This window comes from Cryptomeria japonica, chromosome 6 (genome assembly GCF_030272615.1).
Source record: "Cryptomeria japonica chromosome 6, Sugi_1.0, whole genome shotgun sequence".
NCBI lineage: Eukaryota > Viridiplantae > Streptophyta > Pinopsida > Cupressales > Cupressaceae > Cryptomeria > Cryptomeria japonica.
Genome location: NC_081410.1, coordinates 318,781,346 through 318,796,144, shown reverse-complemented (window position 1 = coordinate 318,796,144; position 14,799 = coordinate 318,781,346).

Sequence of the window (14,799 nt, the reverse complement as noted above, 5' to 3'; positions counted from 1 at the left end):
AATCTAGATCTAGCAGAGAAGTTGATGATGAAGACAGTGTTAGAATCAATGACAGTCCCAAAGACACTAAGAGGGGGGGGTGAATCAGTGTCTAACCGGTTAGCAAAATATTTAAACTTATTAAGAACTTTGTATCCCAAAGCAGTGTACTGGTAAATAAGAATTAATGCAACAAATAAGAATAATAGAGACAACATGGATAACACACCATAACACAAGATATTTAACAAGGAAAACCCGATGTGGGAAAAACCTCGGTGGGATTTGTGACCCACAATATTCACTCATTGGCCAATGAATAAATATTACTTACAATGAGGGGCCTACACATGCAGGAAGGCTAGCAGCCTAGAGCTCACTACTCAATCACAAAATAGAAGTCACACTGACTTACAAAAATGATTATCAAAATCCAATACAATGTACTTCTTTAGATCAGAATCAACTATGTTAGATTCAGTACCAATTTAAGCTCAGTTTATTACCAAAAACCTTCGCTATCAACTATATCACAAATATCATCCTCTCTTACTTACTTACAAAATGACCTATAAGATCTCATGCATATATATGAGTATTTTACAAAATTCCATGTCGACTTTTACAAAAGATAATTACAATATAAAACAATAAACAAAGTTTATTCCATGTCAGCCTGAGTGTCGGTATGCATTATTGCCGCTACCAATGAAGTGTCTATCGGTGTATGTAGAAGTCTATTGCCGATGTCGGTAACTGTCGATGGGTTGACATATGTTTTCCAGTTGGTTGCCAGTTGGTTGCTAGTTGGTTGCCATCAATGACAACATCAACTATTCTCATAAGAGTGTAGAATGCCAACAATCTCCCCCTTTGGCATTGATGGCAACACTCATGAGAAAAATCCAAAAACTGTTCCAAAAACTGAAGTCCAAAAAAGTTTCCAAAAAGGTGTGCTCCCCCTGAGAAAATGATCTCCTCTGAAGAAGTATTTTTCTCTCCACTACTCCCCCTTTGACATCAATGACAAAGGTTGTCAAAAATAGTCAAAAGAGTGCGAAAATTCACCTCAAAGTCTGTAACCGGTTGGTTACAATCTATAAGATATCTGCCAAAACCAAGTTCAAACTCTGCATAAACCTTTTGTTGTCCTTCAAAGTTGCCTCATTTTGTTGGATCATGTTGGTGAGATAATGCATGTGATCTTCCGGTGATCGTTCTCCCTGAAGTAATGCCTCAGATATTTCTATTCTCTAGGAAATAAGATTGTCCAACTTAGGACCAAGCTTATTTTTAAGCTCTCTAGCATTAGACCTTATCCTTGCCTTTTCTTTTTCAAGTTTCTCTATTTTTTCTTCAAATCCTGCCATTTCTTGCTCAAAAACTGATATGTGACCAGATGAACCAATTAAGTTATCCGCTATGTCATCAATTTCCTTTTGTATTTTATTGACCTCCTTGTCTATGTCCTCTGTCAGAAGGTGAGGTTTGCATGTTTCCTTGTATACCTCTTTGTTCTCCAAAATAGTAGAGTTCAGTGTTGGTAATAATGTATTTAGGTGTTCAGTGCACTTCTTTATGGTGTCATCAAAGAATTTGTTCTTCTCCTTTTCAACTCTATCCTTTATTGTGTCCTCATTCACTTTATCAATCGTTATTACATTGTCAACAATAAATTTGGACAATGTGTCCAATTTGCCTAAAGAATCCTTAATATGATCTATGTTACAATTAGGTGCAATCAATTTAAGAATAGGTATAGTGTTATTAATTGCTTTGTATGCCAAAGCATTGCAATCTGTTATCTTTTTGATTGAGTCCAAGAGTACCTCTGTAACATTTGTAGGTCTGAATTCGCTTTAAGTGATAGAAGTCTCACCAATTGCCTTTATTACCTCTGTGCTTCCATTAGTTGTAACCATTTTACTTGTGTTTACCTCTGGTGGATCAGTCTGTGTTTGCCTCTCAACTAGCAAGGGTTTCTCAGACTATTTTGATGTCACAGTTACTGTTGGTTTCTCTGTCTTAGTATGTACCTTTGCCTCAGTAGGTTTCTCTGTAAGTTCTGTTGGTATCTCAGTCTCTGGTGGCCTTGTACCAGCATCTATTCCTTCAGTAGGTTTCTTTGTTTCTAATGATTTCTCTATTTGGGTTGGGATCTCAACCTCAACAGTCTCTACCAGTTTCTCAGCCATGTTGGCACAGTCAACATTGTCATCCTTAACCTCTGCATTATCCTTGTCCACAACAATATTCACTTTTTGAGTGTCTACATTCATGGTGAATAGTATCTCAGATTCAGGATTAGTGTCATCATGTGTGACACCTTTAGTGTCAATAGCCGGCGGATCATCAGTATGTATCGGTGTAGTATCCAAAGGTGGCGGTAAATTATCAGTGATCTTGATGTTTGGAATACCACCAACTTTATCTTTGCCCTTGTCCTTATCCTTCTGATACACTTTGAATGTTTTCTTTGGCTGGTTCATTTCCTCTTTTTTTTCCTTCTCCACAAAGAATATATCCCAGTTATCAACAGTTTCATCTGGAATCTCTTTTACTCTTCCTGCCATAAAACTTACTTGTCGGTGTCCACTGGCAAAAATAGATCGGTTAGCCTCAGAGATTAGTTCATCAATTTCTTCTTTTGAATTCATAGGATGTACAACTAGAAGTTTCTCAACTTTTAGTTTCTTATCTAATTCCATTAATGCAATCCTTTTTGCTTCCAATCTCCTATACAGATCATTGGGTAAGTCATCCACTACTTCAATTAAAACCTTTTTGTATATATGCAGATGTAAAATTATACTGTTCTCAATGCTTTCCTTATCTGAATCATTGAATGTGTTATACAGTTGGTGTACATTGGCAAAATTTCCATCATTAGTTATTTCATTTAGTAAATCATTTAAAGAAGGGGTGACAGGTTGTTGTTTCTTCTTTGGTGGTAATTTCTTTGGTGGTCCCCTTACTGCCTGTTGTTTCTTCCTTAAAGTCCTTGTTCTCTTGGGTGAAGGAGAGGGTACCGGTGAAGGTTTTCTCTTCCTCCTTTCTACTCTCTTAAACTTTGCTACCTTGTCACTATCGGTTCCAGAAGATGTACCAACCGGTGAAATGTGTGCCTCTGGTTGCAGTCCTTCAAGCTCACTAGCCGATATGCCACTGATTTTCATTACATTTTCCTTGATTTCCTTCACTTTCTTAGAAGCATCTCTGATAAATTTTTCTCTTTTCTTCCTTTGCTTCAATGTTTTTACATCACTTTTAATAGTTTCAACACTGCCAAAAACTTGTTCTGATGGTTCTCTCGGTGCATCTAGTACTGCTTTAGCATATATCTCAAGAATATTTAGATCTACCTCATATCCCATTTCAGTCACCCATACAGTCCTAGGGAGTACAACTTCCATCCATGTCTCATCTCTCTTAATAACAAAACAGATTTCTTTGTCATACTTGTCCACTACACTCTGTGGTAGCCTTTCTCTAGTTTTCATTTTAGCTTGGAAGGTTTTGAAATATTCAATTATGTTGTTGTCCTTTGTAGTTCCCATGCCGATAAAAGCTTCCTGTAATTGTTTTCCTACTGGTATATCATATGCAGTCTTTAGGTCCTGTACCAGGAATTTCCTTAGTGAAATACAACATCAAACATACCAAAAGATTTTGAAATCGGAATGTCCCTTTCTTATCTCCTTTAATCTTCTTCAAATTATCAATGAGTTCATCTTTTAGCTATTCACACACATATATCATTGCATTGTTGTTGACCATCTCATAAGCATTGTTTATACAAAGACTAGAAACTGAATTTAGTTTGTTAGCACGTGTAGTCTTGTAACCTAGAACCATACTCACAAATCTCACATTGATGTCTTTGATATCATTCACTCTTAGTGATCTATTGTCAGATGTTGATCCGGTTAGGGTCATCACTTTGTTGTTAGGGATCTTATTTGTTTTGTTAGGTCTGCTATCGGTTGAGGGTAAACCAGTCACTACCCTAATTGCTTGTTGGGTAATTTTACAAACAGAATCCAACCATAGAAATTCTCCATGTTCTCTACTTAAGACAATTCTTACTACTTCCAGAAATTAGGGAATGTTCAATATTTCCACAAAACCTAGAGTTTCTATAATCTTGTGTTCGGGTTTGATAGCACCATTTTCATCACAAATCACCTTAGTATACATTTTCATCAATTCTTCAAAACCTAGTTCTTATATATTGCAATTTATATACATCCTAGGGTCTTCAGCAAAAGCTACGCCTTTAGGAATTTTTGAAAATGCCCTTATGGAATCATCTTGCTTAGCTACTTCAGGAATTATTTTAAATACGGGTCTAGGGTGTTTCACATTTTCCACAATAGTAGGGTTTTGAATAAATTCAGTAGCAGAAGAAGCCATTGAAAAATACCTTTAGCTGCCTTAAAGTATTATGAATGCTTGAAATAAATCACTTTGCACCTTCGCCTTGAATGCCTTTGCTCTTTTTTCACGCTCTCTGCTAATTTGAATGCTTAGTGAGTTCAAAAAGAGGGAGGTTAGCTGATTTATAATGACATTTCTCATACCAACCACATTAAATGCTTGTTGGTTAAGTGAAAACTTAACACATCTACCGGTAAAGAAAAAATTTATCTTCTCACAATCGACCGAGGGTAATCTGTATGATTTTCAACTTACTACAATACCCCCAAAGGGTTACTTCTCAGTTGGATGAGGAATCTCCTGCCGATGGAGGATTACTCTATTCTTGCGATATAGAGATAGTTTCATCAACATTATGATCTCTCTTCCTAATCCATTGTTTTGAAAATTCTTGCTTTACCTCATCTACATTTTATTTGCCTTTCAAACTGGATCCTTTATTGTTCACCAGTGAAGTCTTGCTTCTACAAAATTTGGCAATTTGTCCAATTTTGTTACAAACATAACAAGTCACATTATTCCTCTGAATAGCCTTTCCATATCCTATGTTAGTTTTTGTTCTGCATTGATTAGATAGGCGTCCATATCTTCCATAAACATAGCATTTCATATTCATTCTGCAATTTTCTGAATTATGACCAACTTTGTTGCATTTGGAACATTGACCGGTGGGTGCATTAATATTCTAATTGTTATTAAATCTACATTGATTTTCTCTATGACCATATTTGTTGCAATTGAAACATTTGTTATTAAACTTATAAGCATTAGGTTGTCTTACCGGTTTGTTCTATTCTGGATTGTTTGCAGTACCAGAACTTTCTCCAATCTCAAATCCAAGTCCATTTGTATCTCCATTAGGTTTCTGACTTTTTAGCATGTCACAAGCTCCTCTGAACTTTTCTTGAATTTCCCTCTGTGTTGATTTGCAATAGCCAACTCATTTTCTATAATTTCCTTTTGTCTCACAAGCTCAGCTTTATCATGTTGTATGTGAATCCGATATGTCTTCAACATATCATTTTCATGACTAAGTCTTAGATTTTCATTTCCACCATCATTGAGTTTCCTAGTCAAATCTTCTTCATTCTTCTTGTTGTCTTCAATGTCTTTACATAACCTCATAGTCATATCTTGCATTTCATTCTTCATATTACTATTTTCCTATCTCAACTTGTTTGCAAGTTCATTAAGAGTTTCTTTTTCATCGTCATCTTTTTGCATCTTCTCATGAAGTTCTTTTCTTTTATTTTGTGCTATAACAAGGTTCTCCTAAAGTCCTTTAATGAATTCCTGTGCAATCCTCAGATCATCTTCAAGTTTGATATTCTTCAATTTCTCTACATCATAATCTACAAGAGCTCCTTCCAATTGCTTTCTTAAGTTCTCCATCTGTACTGGTGTCAGAATCTTCCTCAAGTTGTTAGGCTTTTGAAAATAGAGGACCAAGCTTTGATACCAATTGTTAGAATCAATGACAGTCCCAAAGACATTGAGAGGGTGGGGTGAAACAATGTCTAACTCGTTAGAAGAATATTTAAACTTATTAAGAACTTTGTATCCCAAAGAAGTGTATCAGTAAATAAGAATTAATGCAACAAATAATAATAATAGAGACATCATGGATAACACACCATAATACAAGATATTTAACGAGGAAAACCCGGTGTGGGAAAAAGCTCAGTGGGATTTGTGACCCACAATATTCACTCACTAGCCAATGAATAAATATTACTTACAATGAGAGGCCTACACATGCAGGAAGTCTAGCAACCTAGAGCTCACTGCTCAATCACAAAACAGAAGTCACACTGACTTACAAAAAGGATTATCAAAATCCAATACAATGTATTGCTTTAGATCAGCATCAACTATGCCAGATTCAGTACCGGTTTAAGCTCAGTTTATTACCAAAAACCTTCACTATCAACTATATCACAAATATCATCCTCTCTTACTTACTTACAAAATGACCTATAAGATCCCATGCATATATTTGAGTCTTTTACAAAATGCCATGTTGACTTTTATAAAAAATAATTAGAATATAAAACAATAAACAAAGTTTATTCCATGTCAGCCTGCGTGTTGGTATGCATTATTGTTGTTGTTGGTGAAGTGCCTATCAGTGTATGTAGAAGTCTATTGTTGGTGCTGGTAACTACCGGTGGGTTGAAGATGTTTTCGAATTGGTTGCCAATTGGTTTCCAGTTGGTTGTCATCAATGACAACATCAACTATTCTCATAAGAGTGTAGAATGACAATAGACAATTTGGTTGAGCTTGAAGCATTGTTGGCCAAGTGGTTGCCCAGAGGTACCGGTAAATACAAAGGTAAATTACCTTTGAAATGTTTTGCATGTAACAAGATTGGAGATATTGCAGTTAACTGTCCCAATGGTGATAATGAGCACAAGCAAGAGAAGTTCAAGAAGTACAAGGGAAAAGGCAAGAGAGATTGTTTTATTGCAGTTGATGGTGGTATCACTGATGAGGAATCTAAGGGTGATTCTAATGAAGACATTGTCTTTGTAGCTATTAAAGAGGAGAAATCTAATTGGAAAGAATTAGTTTCTTGCATGGATAATTCTGATGATTGGATCATTGATAGTGGTTGTTCATAGCACATGACTCGTGACCGGAGAAAATTTATTTCTTGGAAGGAATTTGAAGGTGGAGTTGTGAGATTTGGTAATGACTCAACCTACATGGTAAAAGGTAAGGGAATTATTTCTCTTAATGGAAAGAGAAATGTAGATGATGTCTACTGGGTTGAAGGACTAAATCAAAATCTTTGGAGTGTTTCTAAACTTAATTACAAAGGATATCCATTAGAGTTTAAGAATGGAATGTGCAAAATCTATGGGAACAAAGGTGAACTGATTGCAACCAGCGAGTAGACTAAAGGTAACCTATTTCACCTAAATCCTAAAGTCAACAACTGTTTAATTGCTAAAGTAGATGATAGTTGGCGTTGGCATAGGAGATTTTGTCATATAAATTTTGATAACATTGTTAAAGTGAGTAAGTCCAAGATAGTGAGAGGTTTGCCTCACTTGGACAAACTAGTTAATGCTATGTGTAAGGAATGTCAGTTGGAAAAGACGACATCCTCAACTTTTAGGATAAAATCTTTTTCAGAGGAACATCTGTTAGATTTGGTTCATACAGACCTCTATGGACCAATAAGGACTAAAAGTGATGCTCTGCAAAATACCCAAAGGTTAGACTAGAACCTATAGTCATATAACACAGAAAAACACACAAGAAATAGTTAGTGTTATTCAACCAAGAACTAATCTAAGCAGGCATATCAAAAGAGATACTAAGATCATGCTAACATATTTAACAAATGACACAAATGTAAGAAGGCATCTCCAAATGCCTCTTAACATGTTCTTAGCTCCTTCTCCTTTGTTCCTCTCCTCTCCAAGTTCCAAAATAGTGTAGCTCTCAGCAGCTTTTTGCACTATGGATGCTTATGGAGATTCAAGATTGTAAATAATCTCAAGCTTATGCTATGCAAGTGTAAAACAAACTAATAAAACATATTATGAAAAAGAACTAAGATTTATTTTAGTCCAAGATGACAATATATGAGTGATTTATGCTAAATGCTCTCTAAAATCACTATAGATTAAATGCATACAAGTTTTTAGGATGCTTGAGGGTTGAGGATCTGAAAATGAGGAATGTGAGCTCTATTTATAGGAAAAATGGAGCAATGGATGGTTGAGATTGAGTAATCTCAACAAGGGTCAGGATTGAATGGTTTTAGATCCATGTGAGGGCTTTCAACCCAATCCCAGGATGACAAGTGTCAATGTCAGATAGGTTGAGAGGAGAGGGAATAAGCATTAAATGTTTGACATGACCTGGGAGTTAACATGGGGGTTAGGGTCAAGGTTGGGTTGAGTGAATAAATTCTTTATTAAAAGAATAAAGCTTTTATCCAATGGATAAAATCTTGTGCAAAGGCAAAGGGGATAACCATGGTCAAAGCAATAAATGCTTGAGGAGACACATGAGTGCAAGTTGAAATAACCATAAATGGTTATGTAAGATCCATTAATGGTCATGTAAGAGCCATTGGTGGTTTTGGAAGACTTTGGAGGTTAAATTGTTTGAACACACAAAAGCATTAAATGATTTTCAAAGACTTTGAAGTCTTTGAGAAGTGACTCCAAGTTGCTTAGGAATGTGACAATAATTAGGGGATGGATTAGGTTAATTAGGAAGGGGTTAGAAGAATCAAGAAGGGGGTTTAGGTATGCAAGTGGATTTGGTGGGTGAGGGAAAATAGGATTTTATTAAAAGAAAAATTCATTTATTTCAATAAATGTGTACAAGTTGCTTTTGTAGGAAAATGCAAGTGGGGGGGATTAAATGATTTAAATAAATGTTTTATTTAATTTATTTATAAGAGTAATAGGGGATTAAATGAAATAAATATGATTTATTCATTTAATTGATTGTGAATTTGGTTTAATGAATTAATTAAAATAAATTGAATAATTTATTTAATTAATAAGAGAATGTTTTGAAGATGAATTAATTAAATATTAATTTAATTAACTGATGGCTAGTGGATTTTTAATCAAATAAATAGAAAATATTCATTTAATTAAACTGGACAGATTTATGTGACTACATTTGCCCCTCTTTGAGATGGTGCAGTTTATCGCGTCGTTTCAAAGAAAGAAAAATAGGTGTGAAGAATATGCCCCATAAATGTTAGTTTAGTGGGTGGTATGCCCCCTCGAGAGATGGGCCAAAAATTTTCAAAAAATCGGGTGATCTCACGAAAAAGAATGAAAATTGGGAGGGTGGTAGAAGAGAAGAATTAACAATACCGGTGAAAGAATGGGAGAAAACAGAGTGAATAAGAAGAAACAACAAGCCAACGAGTACCCTTAGGTCGTGCAAGAGATACAGAGCAGATGTAGTGTGTGGGTTGGATTGATGCTATACAATTGATCAAAATTGATTGGACAATCTGGTGCAATCAGTTAAATTGCCTTGGTCGAGTTAAAGCATGACAGTTGATGTCAGTTGGTCGCTTAGACATGATAAAGTCTGAATAAGTGAATCAAAGTGACCTGATGTGACTTAGACAATTGATGTAATTGCCTGATGAAGTCAAGATATATGAAGCAAAATACTCATTGAGACTTAGACAATTGATGTAATTGTCCTTGGATTGTGTTTGATTGGTTGATCAATTGATAGTGTGTGTGTGATGGATGGTTGTGATGAATCGTAGCAGCCCCATTGAGACTAGGTCATTATGATAAATGTTTGATGTAGTCTAGGATTACCATGATTGATTACCTGTTGAGACCCGAAGATACTTGATCAGAGTATCTGTTGATAATCTAGGTGTGTGTGAGTTGATGTACCTATGCAGATAGAGTAACTAGCTTGATTGTGTGGATGACTAGGGATGGGAAGCGCAGCCCCTCCTGTTAGAGATGGATGGTGATGAACGTGGCTTGATTGATTTGATGGGACATGATGTAGGGTATGTGATGTTGATTATCAAGATGGGGAGGGTAGGGGGGTTTCGATGTTAGATAGAAGAAATGGAGGACCTATGACTCATTCCTATGGAAGAAGAGGAAAATAGAGTATGCGTTCATTGTCATTACTATGTATGAATGATATGCAACTATTTATGAATGTATGAATGGATGGAATGTAACGGAATGCAATATATACAGATGAGGTGAAATGATGATCCATAGTGCTTTATTTTTCATCATTGAGCTTTAAAATATTGTAACAAAATACAAGAAACTTGACATAATGATTCAAGATGACCTGAGTATTCCTTACATGAATTTTGATATAGCAAGTTAATACAAGCAACTTGATATAATGGATCAAGTTGACCCGAGTATTGCTTGCAGAACAAACAAGGATCATCTTCATTCATGCATGACTTGGATCATCCTCCTTGATCTTGGGCTGATCATATCCTAAGACAAGTTTATACCTTAATAAGAGACAAAAACCTTTATCCAAATTGGATGAGGAGGAACCAAAGAAGGAGCATTGTTCGTGTAAACAAAATAGTATATACATAAAGAATAAAGAATATGGATCCTTGGTAATGGTTCATGCTCATATGGTTGAGGTATACACTATAGTCAGCAAGTCGTAGTGATCTATGACTATATTTTGCATAAGATCATGTAGCTTAGTGAACTTCCCACGTAGACACCATTAGTAGATGCCCCAGAACTTCATGGGAATAATGCGCCAAAGATACACAAACAATGTTGTAGGAACCTAATACATATAAATGAATGAATTACTCACAAATCAATCAAGTATTTGATAGCTTAATACATAATTTTCTTGTCAAAGAAAACGTCATTTTGTCTTTGTTTTGGTAAGGAAGGATGCATCCTTGTTGAAGATAGTTTTGAGTGTTGATGTTGATTGTTTGGTCAATGTTGAGAAGTGATCATCGTGTGAGTATTTTTCAATGTTTGGTATCTACTTGGATGAGTATGTACAATGTGTTGCCATGTTTTTGTGTGCGATTTTTGATGTTTTCCGATGTTTTTGGATTTTGTGATTGTTTTGAATGTTTTTGGTATTTTGTGATTGTTTTGAATGTTTTTGGTATTTGGAGAGACAGTTTTGAGTGTTTTTGGATTTTGTGATTGTTTTGAATGTTTTTGGATTTTGTGAGATAGTTTTGAATGAAGAACCAATGAATCACAAGTAATGCAGAAACCACTTCCATCAAAAGGTTAAGGGCATTGCCCCCAGTTTAGACATGACTTTGAAAAAGAGGGATGAGAGACGCATGAAGTACTGTTTTTGATTGCAGATCAATAACAAGCCCTAGTGTGGGTGGATAGATGTGTGTATGTAGTGGATGTGATCGCAACAAGTCTAAAAGACAATGGAGCCATAGCCGTTACGAGTGGCACCTGTTTGCTAGGTTTTCACCATCACACTTACCCAAGGTGCCACCAGAGTGGTTGTTCACCATTTGGATGCATGATTTTTCTTTACTATTTTGATGTTTTTGTATTTTTTTAAGGACATTTATCTGAATGTTTTTGGATTGATTTTTTGGTATGTAGGGGAGCCTGATGCTCTATGCAGCTTATGTATAAAACCTTTTGAGGTGCATGTTGTTGATCGGATTTGCTTGCGGTTCTCCTTTTGAAGTAGCCAACTGATATGCCTCGGACCCAAATACAACAGTGATAACATATGGACCCTGCCAATTTGATTCAAACTTTCCTTGATGTTCTCAGTTGGGTTGGTTACGAGGATTTTCTCGAAGAACAAGATCACCTACCTTGAATGTACAAGGTCTAGCTCGATGATTATAGCTTCTGCTCATGCACTGCTGATAGGCTTTGAGGTGATTGTATACAGCTTGTCATTTCTCATCAAGTAGCTCTAAGTCTTGGAGATGGGATACTCTGTATGCTTCATCATCAATGAGATTGTGCAAGGAAACCCGTAGTGATGGTATCTCAACCTCAATAGGTAAAATAGATTTTGCACCATAGACCAATGAGTAGGGAGTTGCGCCTATAGGGGTTCGAATGCTAGTTTGATATGCCCATAGTGTTGGATTCAATTAAACGTGCCAATCACGACTGACATCATTGACTATCTTCTTGAGGATCCTCAATATGTTCTTATTCGATGCTTCGGCCTGACCATTGCCTTATGGGTAATAGGGAGTGGAAAAGCAGTGTTGGATGTGAAATTTCTCACAGAGTTCACCCACATCCTAATTTTTGAAAGGAAGACCGTTATCTATGATGATGGACATGGGTACACCATACTGGCAGATGATGTAATTGAGGATGAATGAGGCGATCCACTTGCCGGTAACTTGGGTAAGTGGAACAGCTTCGATCCACTTTGTGAAATATTCGATGGCGGTAATAATAAATTTGTGACCATTGGATGAAGATGGATGGATTTTATCCACAAGGTCAAGACCCCATTGACAAAAAGGCCATGGTGTTGTGATTGGTTGCAGTTCCTGTGCTGGTGTATGTATCAGGTCTCCATGAACTTGGCATTTCCTGCACTTTCTGACAAAGTAGTATGAGTCTTTTTCCATGGATGGCCAATAGTATACAGTGCGCAGGAGTTTCTTGGCTAGTGATGGACCGCTTGCATGAGTTCCACAAATTCCTTCATGTACTTCTTCCAAGGATTTTGTTATCTCATCTTGTTCCAGACATTGAAGGAGAGTACCATCAAGACTGTGTCGGTATAGGGTTTCAATAATAATGGTATATCGAGTAGTTTGGCAAATGACGGTTTTACGTTGGTTATTCGATTTGTTAGGAGGAAGGGTGTGATCACAGAGATAAGTGTAGAACTCACTGTACCATGGGGATTTAGAACCAAAAAGGTGACATATCATCTCAAATTCGGGGATATCATAAGCAGGAATCCAAAGCTATTCAACCAAGAACTCGTAGCATGTTGAATTCTGAGGAAGATCTAGAAGAGATGCGATAGTAGCCATAGTATCAACAAATCGATTCTGATCTCTTGGTATCTGCTCAAAGGTGATAGTAGTAAATGATGTCTTTAATTTGTCCACCATTTTCTTGTATGGCATGAGTTTATCATCCTTGGTCTGATATTCATCTGTGGCTTGTCGAATGACTAGTTGGGAGTCACTATATAATTGTAGTTCTTGTAATTTCAATTGTACGGCTAGCCTGAGTCCTGTGATCAAGGCCTCATACTCTGCTATGTTATTTGTGCATGGAAATGTGAGCCTGTAAGACTTCGAGATGCTATCACCTTGAGGTGTGATAAACAAAATGCCTACCCTCGAGCCATGCCTAGTGTACGAACCATCAAAGTATAGTTTCCATGGTTATGCTATTGTGATCATGAATATCTCTTCATCTAGAAAATTGGAAATGAGAGGATGATCGCCTATGAGTGGTGCCTCGACCAACTGATCGGAAATAACTTGTCCTTTGATAGCCTTACAATCCACATACTCAATGTCAAATTCACTGAGAATCATCACCGATTTGGCCAAGCAGCTTGTCAATGCTGCTTTGCTGAGTAAGTATTTGAGTGGATCAATCTTTGCAATGAGCTATACCTTGTGTGTTAACAGATAGTACCTTAGTTTAGTTGCTGCCAAGATTCCTGCTAGGAAAGCTCGTTCAATAGGGGTGTAATTGAGTTCATAGCCAACTAGTGTGCGAGAGATGTAGTAAACAAGACACTCTTTCCCTTCTGCATTATGTTGTGCTAGTAGTACACCCAATGTTGTACTTGTTGCTGATATATAGAGTAACAAAGGTCTACTTGGATCTAGTGGGATCAACAATGGTGTATTCATGAGATAATCTTTAAGCATCTGGAATGCTTGCTGGCATCTGACATCCCATTGAAATCGGATGTTTTTGTGTACCAGATGTGTAAAGGGGTGACACTTATCTGCCAGTTGTGCAATGAATCTTTGGATAGATTGTAGTCATCCTTGTAATGTCCTTAGCTAACTGATGTTCTTTGGTGGTGGCATGTCCATGATTGCTTTGACCTTTGCTGGATTGACCTCAATACCTTTGCTTGAGATAATGTATCCTAGAAGCTTCCCTGAGGTTACTCCAAAGACACATTTCTTTGGGTTGAGTCGAACATGATATTGTTCCAGTCTATCAAAGATTTTATCTAGTATGTCAAGATGACCATCTCTGGTGAGTGATTTTGCTAGTAAGTCATCAACATAATCTTCCATTACGGTATGCATCATGTCATGGAAGATGGTGGTCATTGCGCATTGATAGGTCACTCCTGCATTCTTGAGGCCAAAAGGCATTACATTCCAGTAGTATGTGCCCCATGGACATGTGAAGGTTGTCTTATGTTGATCCTCTGGTGCGATCTTTATCTAATTGTATCCTGAAAAGTCATCCATGAGTGAAAGTATGGTATGTCCTGCTGTTAGGTCTACTATGATGTCAATGTTTGGTAGGGGGAAGTCATCCTTAGGACATTCCTTATTTAGATCTCTAAAGTCAGTACAAATACGGATGCGCCCATTTGGTTTGCCGACCGACACAATATTGGATATCCAACTGCATAATCAATTGGTCTAATGAAACCAACATCTAGGAGTTTCTTGAGTTCTGCTTTGACTAGTACTGCAATCTAAGGATGCATCTTGCGAAGCTTCTGCTTGACAGGCTTGGCTACTTCTGCTACGGTGAGGTGATGCATGACTAAATCAAGATCAAGCCTAGGCATGTCTGCATATGACCATGCAAAGTTGATCTGATGCTTTTGAAAGAACTCTACAAATTTAGGTTGTTCCTCTGGAGTTAGAAGAGATGCTAGATGTATGTGGTGAGGAGTTTCAGGAGT